We start from the raw sequence: 14,948 nt of genomic DNA on the forward strand, positions 1-14,948 counted from the left end.
TAGCGCATTGCTCCAAAATCTCCTGTCATGTTCAACAGGGATGAAATCTGATGAAGGTCATCGCATATGATTGTCATTATTTTAATTTGCAGAGTGGCATCTACAGTATGCACTGTGAATGAAGGTGAGGCCATACTATACGAGACCATACCCACCATTATGAAAATGCCTCATCAAAGAAATTCTAACTGGAGCAACTTTATTTTTAAAATAGTTGTCAAATTAAAAGGTTTTAATTTTTAAGCATCCATTTCTGCTACCAAGATAAACTGTGTTATTTTATGTGTGTAAAGTTAACAAGACACTGGATAAATTTTATTGGCATGAAAATGTCATGTCACTGCCGATATCCACCAAGAAACACCAGTTGGAAATCACACCCTTTAAATAATACAGACTTTCAGACTGCAAAATTGTGCTCCTAGCTAGGCGTAGGGAAGGTTTTTTGAGTCTGTGTGTGCTCTTTGTGTTTGCCCTAGTTTATTATGTTCATAGTTCATTGTTTATATTCCGCTATTTTTTTCTCAACCTTAATTTCATTTATTATCCCGTTCAAGATGTTTGTTCTTTTCCTGTTTTCTAACGTGCTTTTCCTTTCATTTTCTTAATAAATAGGTAGCTGCTGCTGACGAAAAGAAACCAAAAAAACTTTGCGTAATTTACAAAATGCATTGTTGCTTTATTGTCAATCATATTTGTTTCATGAGTCTCATCATTTGATTAATCACAGTTGATTAATCACAACATGGAGACTCAAATCCGTCATTGTAAATATATGGATTTCTTTTCCAGCGGTGCTGCTACTCAAGTTTGCACTTTCAAGCTTAATCTTGTGTTCTGCAAATAAATATATGAGAAAACAGACAAACAACTTTACAAAATAGAAAATTTTTAGAGGATTTGTAGATGATTGTGTGTTTAAAACAGTTATTTAACTAGGTGTGGGTGGGGCATGGTGGGTACACTATCCTTTACAATTTGTTTTAAATTACCTAAATTAAGACAATTTCTGCATATGCTATTTTAACTGAAATGTTTTAAGACATTTGTAGTGTCTGAATTTGAAGGTTATTGAAGGTTGTTTTGGGTATTGATTAAGAGGTTTTTCTCCTCAAAGTCCTCATGGCGTTTACATTGAAGGTTATTTGTCACACTTTACAACATAGGCCCAAGAATTCAGTATCAGACTGAAAAATACCATGCTTCCGGCTGAGGCCAACATGGCAACCTCCCAGATCCTGTGACAAGCACTGTTACCTGCTGAAGGCAATGTGGCAACATCCCAGACCTTGTTCCAAGCCTTCATTCCTGCCAAGGCTAACATGGCGGCCTCCCAGGACCTAATCCACACTCCACCCTGGCCCTGTCCCAGGCCCTACTAAAACACCCCATGCCAGGCCCTGTGCCAGTTCCTGCCCCACACCACATTCCACTCCAGGCCCCGTCTCTTGCCCTGCTCTGGCTATCCACCCCTGCCCTGAACTCACTGCCTGCTCCTGGACAAGAAACCTGTATAAAGGCTGTGCCTGCCTTGTGACCATGAGTTGAAGTGGAGACAGTTTCCCACAGTTGCAGGACTACTGTATGGCTGCTACTGGCTGACGGCAGCAAACTAAGCTGTGCAGTGTGAGCAGCAGGCTACAGCCTTATGGCACTCACTTCTACTTCTGTTCTGCATTGTTCGCTGGTTGTATAAGTAGCCATGTGCCTTTTGTTGTGATTCTTGTCCTATCTCCTGTTTCTTTTGTGTGTCATGTTTAAGCTGACCTATTTTCAGTTTTGTTTTTGTTTAACGTATCTCTTTAGAATCTCATGTGTGTTGTAGTATTTGCAAAGTTATGTCACTGTGTCTTTCTGTTCCCCTGACAATTAAGTGACATAGCTCTGTCTGTAGTAAAGTACTTCACGGACTTAAGAACACAGGCCTTCCTTCTGAAAACCTTGCCCAGTAAACACAGTTGCATACAGTAGGCCTAAAGCAAATGATGGTGATGGTGGTTGACAGCACTGTCAGCACTGTCTAGTGCATTGCTCTAACGGCGTCTACAGTATGCAAAGTGAATGGAGGTGGGGGGGGGGGGATATTATACGAGACCACACCCACCATTATAAAAATGCCTCATCAAAGAAATTCTAACTGGAGCAACTTTATTTTTAAAATAGTTGTCAGATTAAAAGGTTTTAATTTTTATGCCTTACCAATTTCTGCTACCCAGATAAACTGTGTTATTTTATGAGTATGTAAAGTTAACAAGACACTGGGTAAATTTTATGGGCATGAAAATGTCATGTCACTGCCGATTACCAGCTTGGACTCCACTTCCTAGGATTTACCACTACACTACATCACTCATAAAACACCAGTTGGAAATCACACCCTTTAAATAATACATACTTTCAGACTGCAAAATTGTACTCCTAGCTGTTATGCCAGACACAGAGGTGGAAGCCGAAGTGAAGGCAAACAGTTTTAATGCCATAAACAACTGGTTAGCAGAGACAATGATATATCCGGTGGTGCGCTAGGGAGCGCGGCCCACGAAGTCCGGAAGTGAATGCAAACGGCAGTCTGTGTCCAAATCCTAGGGAGTGCTTTAGTCGAAGCGCGAAGCTGGGCATTTACACAGGCATGTAGTGAAAAGCACAGCCGAACCATAGATAATAATGGACGGAGGTTAGAGTGAGAGAGGGGATTATATATGGTGGTTGATGAGGTTGAAACGCGAGTCCGGTGTGTGTAATTAGTACGCCGGTGAGCCTCTCCGTGCGGGCGGGGCACGCACGGGAGAAGAGTCAGGTAGCTCCCTGACACTAGCTAGGTGTAGGGAAGTTTTTTGAGTCTGTGGTTGCACTTTGTGTTTGCCCTACTCTATTAAATTCATAGTTTTTTTTTATATTCCCCCTTGTTTTCCTCATCCTTAATGTCATTTATTATTGCATTCAGGATTTTTGTTCTTTTAATGTCTTCTAATGTGCATTTTCTTAATAAATTATAGGTAGATGCTGCTGACAAAAAGAAACCAAAAAAAAAACTTTGCGTAATTTGCATAATGCATTGTTGCTTTATTGTCAGTCATATTTGTTTCATGACATTGTATAAAATAAGTCTCATCATTTGATTAATCACAGCATGGAACAACATGGAGACTCAAATCCGTCATTGTAAATATATGGATTTCTTTTCCAGCGGTGCTGCTATTCAAATTTGCACTTTCCATTCCAGCTGCATCTCGTTTTCTACAAATATATATAGGAGAAAACAGACAAAGAACTTAACTAAAAAGAGAATGTTCAGAGGATTTGTAGATGATTGTGTGTTTAAAACAGTTATACAATATACTAGAAATGGTCATCCTGTGCTTGTATAATCACTGTTGTGTTTAATTACCCCATACAGCAGGTCAGAGCTCCAGGCTCGCATTTGCAAAACTGACAATTGCTGTTCACCCAGGTCTGTCCAGAAAAGTACGATTTATCATCAATCTTATCACGACACGTTAAGGAATCTGAAAAAGAAAACAGTTATGGCAGCTCTATATGAACAGAAATGAGCACAGCATGACATCTACATGTGTTTATTTACCCTGAAACTTTTTTGTGCATTGAGCAGCGGTGGTCACAGAAATGACCGCAAACAAGACAAAACACAAAAGCACGGCCTTCTTCATCATGGTCTGTCCAAAAGATGAAGTAAATAAAGTAAATAAATATCAGCATGACATGTAAATATATATAGATCAGAATCACAAACAATCCCAATAATGTTGGAATGCACACTCACTGTTTCCTAGTTAAGTCTGAATGATCCGATTCTCCAAAATCTGCAACTGAAATCTGTCTTTATTTACAGCAGAAAAGGGGGCTGTAACATGCATGTTAATATGACTTTGTTAGTCTTATTATAATGTTTAAATAAGGAGTTGGTCTTTGTTTGCCTCTACTGGTAACATACCACGTTAGTCCGGTGTGTGTATACTACTTTTAGTAGTATGCATATACTATTTTAACTGAAATGTTTTATAACATTTGTAGTGTTTGAATTTGAAGGTTATTGAAAGTAGTTTTGTGAATTGATTAAGATGTTTTTCTCCTCAAAATCCTCATGGGGTTGACATCGAAGGTTATTTGTCACACTCTACAACATAGTCCCAAGAATTCAGTATCAGACCATCAAATACTATGTTCTCCAGATTACACTGCAAAAGCTCTGGAATTAAAGAAAAATGTTCTTCTTCCATCATTAATCATCATAATTAGTCTGCGTTCCTGAGTCTCCACTCTCAAGCTCCCTCCGGAGGTCCCCTGTGCTGAGCTTTGCCAAAGGCCAACAAGGCAGCATACAGTAAATGCATTAGGCCGACGTGACACCCCAAGCCATACTCCATGCCGAGACCAAAGGGGCAGCCTCCCAGGACCTGTTCCCAACCATGCTTCCTGCTGAGGCCAACATGGCAACCTCCCAGATCCTGTGACAAGCACTGTTACCTGCTGCAGGCAATGTGGCAACATCCCAGACCTTGTTCCGATACTTGCTTCCAGCCAAGGCTAACATGGCAGCCTCCCAGCACCTAATCCACACTCCACCCCGGCCATGTCCCAGGCCCTACGAAAACACCCCATGCCAGGCCCTGTGCCAGTTCCTGCCCCACACCACATTCCACTCCAGGCCCCGTCTCATGCCCTGCTCTGGCTATCCACCCCTGCCCTGAAATTACTGCCTGCTCCTGGACAAGAAACCTGTATAAAGACTGTGCCTGCCTTGTGACCATGAGTTGAAGTGGAGACAATTTCCCACAGGTGCAGGAATACTGTATGGCTGCTACTGGCTGACAGCAGCGAACTAAGCTGTGCAGTGTGGACAGCAGGCTACAGCCTTATGGCACTCACTTCTACTTCTGTTCCGCATTGTTTGCTGAAAAAAGCCATGTGCCTTTTATTTTGATTCTTGTCCTGTCTCTTGTTTCCCTTGTGTGTCATGATTAATCTGACCTATTTTCAGTATTGTTTTTGTTTAACGTATCTGTTTTGAATCTCATGTGTGTTGTAGTATTTGCAAAGTTATGTCACTGTCTTTCTGTTCCCCTGACAATTAAGTGACATAGCTCTGTCTGTAGTAAAGTACTTCACGGACTTAAGAACACAGGCCTTCCTTTTGAAAAAATTGCCCAGTAAACACAGTTGCATAGGCCTAAAGCAAATGATGGTGATGGTGGTTGACAGCAATGTCAGCACTGTCTAGTGCATTGCTCTAATGGCGTCTACAGTATGCAAAGTGAATGGAGGTGGGGGGGATATTATACGAGACCACACCCACCATTATAAAAATTCCTCATCAAAGAAATTCTAACTGGAGCAACTTTATTTTTAAAATAGTTGTCAGATTAAAAGGTTTTCATTTTTATGCCTTATTAATTTTTGCTACCCAGATAAACTGTGTTATTTTATGAGTATGTAAAGTTAATAAGACAGCGGATAACATTTATGGGCATGAAAATGTCATGTCACTGCCGATTTCCACCTTGGACTCCACTTCCCAAGATTCACCACTACACTACAGCACTCATGAAACATCAGTTCGAAATCACACCCTTTAAATAATACAGACTTTCAGACTGCAAAATTGTGCTCCTAGCTAGGTGTAGGGAAGTTTTTTGAGTCTGTGTGTGCTCTTTGTGTTTGCCCTAGTTTATTAGGTTTAATGCCCTAGTTTATTAGGTTTAATCCTTAATGTCATTTATTGTCCCATTCAGGATGTTTGTTCTTTTCCTGTCTTCTAATGTGCATTTTCTTAATAACTTATAGGTAGCTGCTGCTGCCAAAAGGAAACTTTGCGTAATTTGCATAATGCATTGTTGCTTTATTGTCAATCATATTTGTTTCATGACATTGTATAAAATGAGTCTCATCATTTGATTAATCACAGTTGAACAACATGGAGACTCAAATCCGTCATTGTAAATATATGGATTTCTTTTCCAGCGGTGCTGCTATTCAAGTTTGCACTTTCCAGCTGCATCTCGTTTTCTACAAATAAATATAAGAGAAGACAAACAACTTAACAAAAATGAAAATGTTCAGAGGATTTGTAGAGGATTGTGTGTTTAAAAAAGTTATACAATATACTAGAAATGGTCATCCTGTGCTTGTATTATCACTGTTGTGTTTAATTACCCCATACAGCATCTCATAGCTGCAGGCATACATGTGCAAAACTGACATCTGCTGTTCACCCAGGCCTGTCCAACACCGTACGTTTTAAAATCAATCCTATCATAACAATTCAGGAAACCTGTAAAAAGAAAAAAGTTATGTCAGTTGTATATGAACAGACATGAGCACAGCATGACATCTACATGTGTTTATTTACCTGCTTGCTGTTGCAGGCATTGAGCAGCGGTGGTCACAGAAATGACCGCAAACAGGACAAAACACAAAAGCACGGCCTTCTTCATCATGGACTGTCCAACAAACCAAGTAAATGAAGTAAATAAATATAACAGAATGACATGTACATATACATAGAACAGAATCACAAACAATCCCAATAATGTTGGCATGCACACTCACTGTTTCGAAGTTAAGTCTGGATGATCCGTTACTCCAAAATCTGCAACTGAAATCTGTCTTTATATACAGCAGAAAAGGGGGCTGTGACATGCATGTTAATATGACTTTGTTAGTCTTATTATAATGTTTAAATAAGGAGTTGGTCTTTGTTTGCCTCTACTATTAACATAACACATGTTTGCCCAATTAAACTGGTTAGAAAAAGGCAACTAGGTGGATGGGGCTTTTTGGGTAAAATATCCTTTATAATTTGTTTTAAATGACCTAAAAGAAGACAATTTCTGCATATGCTATTTTAACTGAAATGTTTCATGACATTTGTAGTGTTTGAATTTGAAAGATATTGAAGGTTGTTTTGTGTATTGATTAAGAGGTTTTTCTCTTCAAAGTCCTCATGAGGTGAAATTGAAGGTTATTTGTCACACTCTACAACATAGTCCCAAGAATTCAGTATCAGATTGTAAAATAACATGTTCTCCAGATTACACTGTAAAAGCTCTGAGATTAAAGAAAAATGTTCTTCTTCCATCATTAATCATCATGATCGGGGTTCATGCAGTAAAGAAGCTCTCATAAACAGAAACTGTGGTATGCGAACTCTATATCACTATTGTGCCGAGCTTGAGGTAATATACAGTATATATTTTTCTTCCATTAGAACCTTTTGTTTATGTGTCTTTCCTACCTCTACTGTAGTCATAGTTGTTTTCAGTAGATGAATGTACAGTGTAAATCTGGTTAAAGTGTCTAAGTAGCTGATTATGTAGTTTAGTTGTTCATAGAGGTGAGACGCCAATTTATTTTCTCCCATTACTTATGTTTTGTCTAACTAAGGATGTTTAAATTGTAAAAAAATAACCTTAGGTTTGTGTTTTATAATTATGTACATAAATTATTTCATTATTTCCTTATACATTTTTATTGAGAATACAGTATGGAATCAGACAGGCGCAAGCTGTGTAAAGTGATTAACAAGAAACCGTTGCTCTCATGTAGTGCAAAAAAACAGAATTTATTCTCTAATCAGCCGAAACATTAAAACCACTGACACTAAAAGTATCTAAAACTGTTACTCTTCATACACTGCCACCAGTCAAGGGGGTCAATATATTATGCAGCAGGTAAACAGTTAGCTCTCAAACTTAATGTGTTGCAAGTAGGAATAATGGGCAAGAGTTAGTAATTAATGGCCAAATTGTGATGTCTAGAAGGTCAGAGCATATCTAAGCACAAGGTTGTTTGGGGTGTTCACCTTGAGCAGTGGTTTGTACGTACCAAAGTGGGCCATAGAAGGACAATGGTTAAAAAAAAATTAGACTATACCCACCAGCTACTATGAGGTGAAATTAGTGGTCTGCATTCTTGAGCCTCTGCTTCCAAGCTCCCTCCGGAGGTCCCCTGTGCTGAGCTTTGCCAAAGGCCAACACGGCAGCATACAGCAAATACATTACGTATTTACGTACCAACGTGACACCCCAAGCCATACTCCATGCCGAGACCAAAGTGGCAGCCTCCCAGGACCTGTTCCCAACCATGCTTCCTGCTGAGGCCAATATTTCAGCCTCCCAGATCCTGTGACAAGCACTGTTACCTGCTGAAGGCAATGTGGCAGCATCCCAGACCTTGTTCCAAGCCTTGATTCCTGCCAAGGCTAACACGGTGGCCTCCCAGCACCTAATCCACACTCCACCCTGGCCCTGTCCCAGGTTGTGATAAAACACCCAATGCCAGGCCCTGTGCCAGGTCCTGCCCCACACCACATTTCACTCCAGGCCCGTCTCTTGCCTTTCTCTGGCTATCCACCCCTGCCCTGAACTCACTGCCTGCTCCTGGACAAGAAACCTGTATAAAGGCTGTGCCTGCCTTGTGACCATGTGTTGAAGTGGAGACAATTTCCCACAAGTGCAGGACTACTGTATGGCTGCGATTGGCTGACAGCAGCAAACTAAGCTGTGCAGTGTGGGCAGCAGGCTAAAGCCTTATGGCACTAACTTCCACTTCTGTTCCGCATTGTTCGCTGTTTCTATAAGTAGCCATGTGCCTTTTGTTTTGATTCTTGTCCTGTCTCCTGTTTCCCTTGTGTGTCATGATTAAGCTGACCTATTTTCAGTATTGTTTTTGTTTTACGTATCTGTTTTGAATCTCAAGTGTGTTGTAGTATTTGCAAAGTTATGTGACTGTGTCTTTCTGTTCCCCTGACAATTAAGTGACATTGCTCTGTCTGTAGTAAAGTACTTCAAGGACTTAAGAACACAGGCCTTCCTTCTGAAAAACTTGCCCAGTAAACACAGTTGCATAGGCCTAAAGTAAATGATGGTGATGGTGGTCGACAGCACCGTCAGCACCGTCTAGCGCATTGCTAAAAATCTCCTGTCGTGTTCAACAGGGATGAAATCTGATGAAGGTCATCGCATATGATTGTCATATTTTAATTTGCAGAGAGGCTTCTACAGTATGCAATGTGAATGGAGGTGGGTTGGATATTATACGAGACCACACCCACCATTCTAAAAATGCTTTATCAAAGAAATTCTAACTGGAGCAACTTTATTTTTAAAATAGTTGTCAGATTAAAAGGTTTTCATTTTTATGCCTTATTAATTTTTGCTACCCAGATAAACTGTGTTATTTTATGAGTATGTAAAGTTAATAAGACAGCGGATAACATTTATGGGCATGAAAATGTCATGTCACTGCCCATTTCCACCTTGGACTCCACTTCCCAGGATTCACCACTACACTACAGCACTCATGAAACATCAGTTCGAAATCACACCCTTTAAATAATACAGACTTTCAGACTGCAAAATTGTGCTCCTAGCTAGGTGTAGGGAAGTTTTTTGAGTCTGTGTGTGCTCTTTGTGTTTGCCCTAGTTTATTAGGTTCATAGTTCTTTGTTTATTCCTATTTTTTCCTCATCCTTAATGTCATTTATTGTCCCATTCAGGATGTTTGTTCTTTTCCTGTCTTCTAATGTGCATTTTCTTAATAACTTATAGGTAGCTGCTGCTGCCAAAAGGAAACTTTGCGTAATTTGCATAATGCATTGTTGCTTTATTGTCAATCATATTTGTTTCATGACATTGTATAAAATGAGTCTCATCATTTGATTAATCACAGTTGAACAACATGGAGACTCAAATCCGTCATTGTAAATATATGGATTTCTTTTCCAGCGGTGCTGCTATTCAAGTTTGCACTTTCCAGCTGCATCTCGTTTTCTACAAATAAATATAAGAGAAGACAAACAACTTAACAAAAAAGAAAATGTTCAGAGGATTTGTAGAGGATTGTGTGTTTAAAAAAGTTATACAATATACTAGAAATGGTCATCCTGTGCTTGTATTATCACTGTTGTGTTTAATTACCCCATACAGCATCTCATAGCTGCAGGCATACATGTGCAAAACTGACATCTGCTGTTCACCCAGGCCTGTCCAACACCGTACGTTTTAAAATCAATCCTATCATAACAATTCAGGAAACCTGTAAAAAGAAAAAAGTTATGTCAGTTGTATATGAACAGACATGAGCACAGCATGACATCTACATGTGTTTATTTACCTGCTTGCTGTTGCAGGCATTGAGCAGCGGTGGTCACAGAAATGACCGCAAACAGGACAAAACACAAAAGCACGGCCTTCTTCATCATGGACTGTCCAACAAACCAAGTAAATGAAGTAAATAAATATAACAGAATGACATGTACATATACATAGAACAGAATCACAAACAATCCCAATAATGTTGGCATGCACACTCACTGTTTCGAAGTTAAGTCTGGATGATCCGTTACTCCAAAATCTGCAACTGAAATCTGTCTTTATATATAGCAGAAAAGGGGGCTGTGACATGCATGTTAATATGACTTTGTTAGTCTTATTATAATGTTTAAATAAGGAGTTGGTCTTTGTTTGCCTCTACTATTAACATAACACATGTTTGCCCAATTAAACTGGTTAGAAAAAGGCAACTAGGTGGATGGGGCTTTTTGGGTAAAATATCCTTTATAATTTGTTTTAAATGACCTAAAAGAAGACAATTTCTGCATATGCTATTTTAACTGAAATGTTTCATGACATTTGTAGTGTTTGAATTTGAAAGATATTGAAGGTTGTTTTGTGTATTGATTAAGAGGTTTTTCTCTTCAAAGTCCTCATGAGGTGAAATTGAAGGTTATTTGTCACACTCTACAACATAGTCCCAAGAATTCAGTATCAGATTGTAAAATAACATGTTCTCCAGATTACACTGTAAAAGCTCTGAGATTAAAGAAAAATGTTCTTCTTCCATCATTAATCATCATGATCGGGGTTCATGCAGTAAAGAAGCTCTCATAAACAGAAACTGTGGTATGCGAACTCTATATCACTATTGTGCCGAGCTTGAGGTAATATACAGTATATATTTTTCTTCCATTAGAACCTTTTGTTTATGTGTCTTTCCTACCTCTACTGTAGTCATAGTTGTTTTCAGTAGATGAATGTACAGTGTAAATCTGGTTAAAGTGTCTAAGTAGCTGATTATGTAGTTTAGTTGTTCATAGAGGTGAGACGCCAATTTATTTTCTCCCATTACTTATGTTTTGTCTAACTAAGGATGTTTAAATTGTAAAAAAATAACCTTAGGTTTGTGTTTTATAATTATGTACATAAATTGTTTCAGTATTTCCTTATACATTTTTATTGAGAATACAGTATGGAATCAGACAGGCGCAAGCTGTGTAAAGTGATTAACAAGAAACCGTTGCTCTCATGTAGTGCAAAAAAACAGAATGTATTCTCTAATCAGCCGAAACATTAAAACCACTGACACTAAAAGTATCTAAAACTGTTACTCTTCATACACTGCCACCAGTCAAGGGGGTCAATATATTATGCAGCAGGTAAACAGTTAGCTCTCAAACTTAATGTGTTGCAAGTAGGAATAATGGGCAAGAGTTAGTAATTAATGGCCAAATTGTGATGTCTAGAAGGTCAGAGCATATCTAAGCACAAGGTTGTTTGGGGTGTTCACCTTGAGCAGTGGTTTGTACGTACCAAAGTGGGCCATAGAAGGACAATGGTTAAAAAAAAATTAGACTATACCCACCAGCTACTATGAGGTGAAATTAGTGGTCTGCATTCTTGAGCCTCTGCTTCCAAGCTCCCTCCGGAGGTCCCCTGTGCTGAGCTTTGCCAAAGGCCAACACGGCAGCATACAGCAAATACATTACGTATTTACGTACCAACGTGACACCCCAAGCCATACGCCATGCCGAGACCAAAGTGGCAGCCTCCCAGGACCTGTTCCCAACCATGCTTCCTGCTGAGGCCAATATTTCAGCCTAACAGATCCTGTGACAAGCACTGTTACCTGCTGAAGGCAATGTGGCAGCATCCCAGACCTTGTTCCAAGCCTTGATTCCTGCCAAGGCTAACACGGTGGCCTCCCAGCACCTAATCCACACTCCACCCTGGCCCTGTCCCAGGTTGTGATAAAACACCCAATGCCAGGCCCTGTGCCAGGTCCTGCCCCACACCACATTTCACTCCAGGCCCCGTCTCTTGCCTTTCTCTGGCTATCCACCCCTGCCCTGAACTCACTGCCTGCTCCTGGACAAGAAACCTGTATAAAGGCTGTGCCTGCCTTGTGACCATGTGTTGAAGTGGAGACAATTTCCCACAAGTGCAGGACTACTGTATGGCTGCGATTGGCTGACAGCAGCAAACTAAGCTGTGCAGTGTGGGCAGCAGGCTAAAGCCTTATGGCACTAACTTCCACTTCTGTTCCGCATTGTTCGCTGTTTCTATAAGTAGCCATGTGCCTTTTGTTTTGATTCTTGTCCTGTCTCCTGTTTCCCTTGTGTGTCATGATTAAGCTGACCTATTTTCAGTATTGTTTTTGTTTTACGTATCTGTTTTGAATCTCATGTGTGTTGTAGTATTTGCAAAGTTATGTCACTGTGTCTTTCTGTTCCCCTGACAATTAAGTGACATTGCTCTGTCTGTAGTAAAGTACTTCAAGGACTTAAGAACACAGGCCTTCCTTCTGAAAAACTTGCCCAGTAAACACAGTTGCATAGGCCTAAAGTAAATGATGGTGATGGTGGTCGACAGCACCGTCTGCACCGTCTAGCGCATTGCTAAAAATCTCCTGTCGTGTTCAACAGGGATGAAATCTGATGAAGGTCATCGCATATGATTGTCATATTTTAATTTGCAGAGAGGCTTCTACAGTATGCAATGTGAATGGAGGTGGGTTGGATATTATACGAGACCACACCCACCATTCCAAAAATGCTTTATCAAAGAAATTCTAACTGGAGCAACTTTATTTTTAAAATAATTGTCAGATTAAAAGGTTTTCATTTTTATGCCTTATTAATTTTTGCTACCCAGATAAACTGTGTTATTTTATGAGTGTGTAAAGTTAATAAGACAGCGGATAACATTTATGGGCATGAAAATGTCATGTCACTGCCCATTTCCACCTTGGACTCCACTTCCCAGGATTCACCACTACACTACAGCACTCATGAAACATCAGTTCGAAATCACACCCTTTAAATAATACAGACTTTCAGACTGCAAAATTGTGCTCCTAGCTAGGTGTAGGGAAGTTTTTTGAGTCTGTGTGTGCTCTTTGTGTTTGCCCTAGTTTATTAGGTTCATAGTTCTTTGTTTATATTCCCTATTTTTTTCCTCATCCTTAATGTCATTTATTGTCCCATTCAGGATGTTTGTTCTTTTCCTGTCTTCTAATGTGCATTTTCTTAATAACTTATAGGTAGCTGCTGCTGCCAAAAGGAAACTTTGCGTAATTTGCATAATGCATTGTTGCTTTATTGTCAATCATATTTGTTTCATGACATTGTATAAAATGAGTCTCATCATTTGATTAATCACAGTTGAACAACATGGAGACTCAAATCCGTCATTGTAAATATATGGATTTCTTTTCCAGCGGTGCTGCTATTCAAGTTTGCACTTTCCAGCTGCATCTCGTTTTCTACAAATAAATATAAGAGAAGACAAACAACTTAACAAAAAAGAAAATGTTCAGAGGATTTGTAGAGGATTGTGTGTTTAAAACAGTTATACAATATACTAGAAATGGTCATCCTGTGCTTGTATAATCACTGTTGTGTTTAATTACCCCATACAGCATCTCATAGCTCTAGGCAGGCATGTGCAAAACTGACATTTGCTGTTCACCCAGTTCTCTCCAGGTTTGTACGTATTATTATCAATCTTATCGCGACATACTTTGGAACCTGAAAAAGAAAACAGTTATGGCAGCTCTATCTGAACAGACATGAGCAAAGCATGACATGTAAATGTGTTTATTTACCATGAATCTGTTTCTTGCATTGAGTAGCGGTGGTCACAGAAATGACCGCAAACAGGACAAAACACAAAAGCACGGCCTTCTTCATCATGGACTGTCCAACAAACCAAGTAAATGAAGTAAATAAATATAACAGAATGACATGTACATATACATAGAACAGAATCACAAACAATCCCAATAATGTTGGAATGCACACTCACTGTTTCGAAGTTAAGTCTGGATGATCCGTTACTCCAAAATCTGCAACTGAAATCTGTCTTTATATACAGCAGAAAAGGGGGCTGTGACATGCATGTTAATATGACTTTGTTAGTCTTATTATAATGTTTAAATAAGGAGTTGGTCTTTGTTTGCCTCTACTATTAACATAACACATGTTTGCCCAATTAAACTGGTTAGAAAAAGGCAACTAGGTGGATGGGGCTTTTTGGGTAAAATATCCTTTATAATTTGTTTTAAATGACCTAAAAGAAGACAATTTCTGCATATGCTATTTTAACTGAAATGTTTCATGACATTTGTAGTGTTTGAATTTGAAAGATATTGAAGGTTGTTTTGTGTATTGATTAAGAGGTTTTTCTCTTCAAAGTCCTCATGAGGTGAAATTGAAGGTTATTTGTCACACTCTACAACATAGTCCCAAGAATTCAGTATCAGATTGTAAAATAACATGTTCTCCAGATTACACTGTAAAAGCTCTGAGATTAAAGAAAAATGTTCTTCTTCCATCATTAATCATCATGATCGGGGTTCATGCAGTAAAGAAGCTCTCATAAACAGAAACTGTGGTATGCGAACTCTATATCACTATTGTGCCGAGCTTGAGGTAATATACAGTATATATTTTTCTTCCATTAGAACCTTTTGTTTATGTGTCTTTCCTACCTCTACTGTAGTCATAGTTGTTTTCAGTAGATGAATGTACAGTGTAAATCTGGTTAAAGTGTCTAAGTAGCTGATTATGTAGTTTAGTTGTTCATAGAGGTGAGACGCCAATTTATTTTCTCCCATTACTTATGTTTTGTCTAACTAAGGATGTTTAAATTGTA

The 14,948-nt window shown here is 39.1% G+C and overlaps 3 long non-coding RNA genes across 3 annotated transcripts; all 3 read right to left on the reverse strand.

Moving 5' to 3' along the window:
• Positions 1–5,833: 5,833 nt before the first annotated feature.
• On the reverse strand, positions 5,834–7,098 carry LOC132853191 (uncharacterized). Its single transcript, XR_009649161.1, has 3 exons — positions 6,368–7,098; positions 6,172–6,289; positions 5,834–6,024 (listed from the first exon to the last, which is right to left on the reverse strand). It is a non-coding gene; the product is annotated as an uncharacterized LOC132853191 (long non-coding RNA).
• A 2,499-nt stretch (positions 7,099–9,597) lies between these two features.
• Positions 9,598–10,379, reverse strand: LOC132853186 (uncharacterized). Its single transcript, XR_009649160.1, has 3 exons — positions 10,132–10,379; positions 9,936–10,053; positions 9,598–9,788 (listed from the first exon to the last, which is right to left on the reverse strand). It is a non-coding gene; the product is annotated as an uncharacterized LOC132853186 (long non-coding RNA).
• A 3,325-nt stretch (positions 10,380–13,704) lies between these two features.
• LOC132853195 (uncharacterized) lies at positions 13,705–14,630 on the reverse strand. Its single transcript, XR_009649163.1, has 3 exons — positions 14,100–14,630; positions 13,900–13,990; positions 13,705–13,822 (listed from the first exon to the last, which is right to left on the reverse strand). It is a non-coding gene; the product is annotated as an uncharacterized LOC132853195 (long non-coding RNA).
• Between the last annotated feature and the right edge of the window lie 318 nt (positions 14,631–14,948).

This window comes from Tachysurus vachellii, chromosome 11 (genome assembly GCF_030014155.1).
Source record: "Tachysurus vachellii isolate PV-2020 chromosome 11, HZAU_Pvac_v1, whole genome shotgun sequence".
In the NCBI taxonomy this organism is placed as follows: domain Eukaryota; kingdom Metazoa; phylum Chordata; class Actinopteri; order Siluriformes; family Bagridae; genus Tachysurus; species Tachysurus vachellii.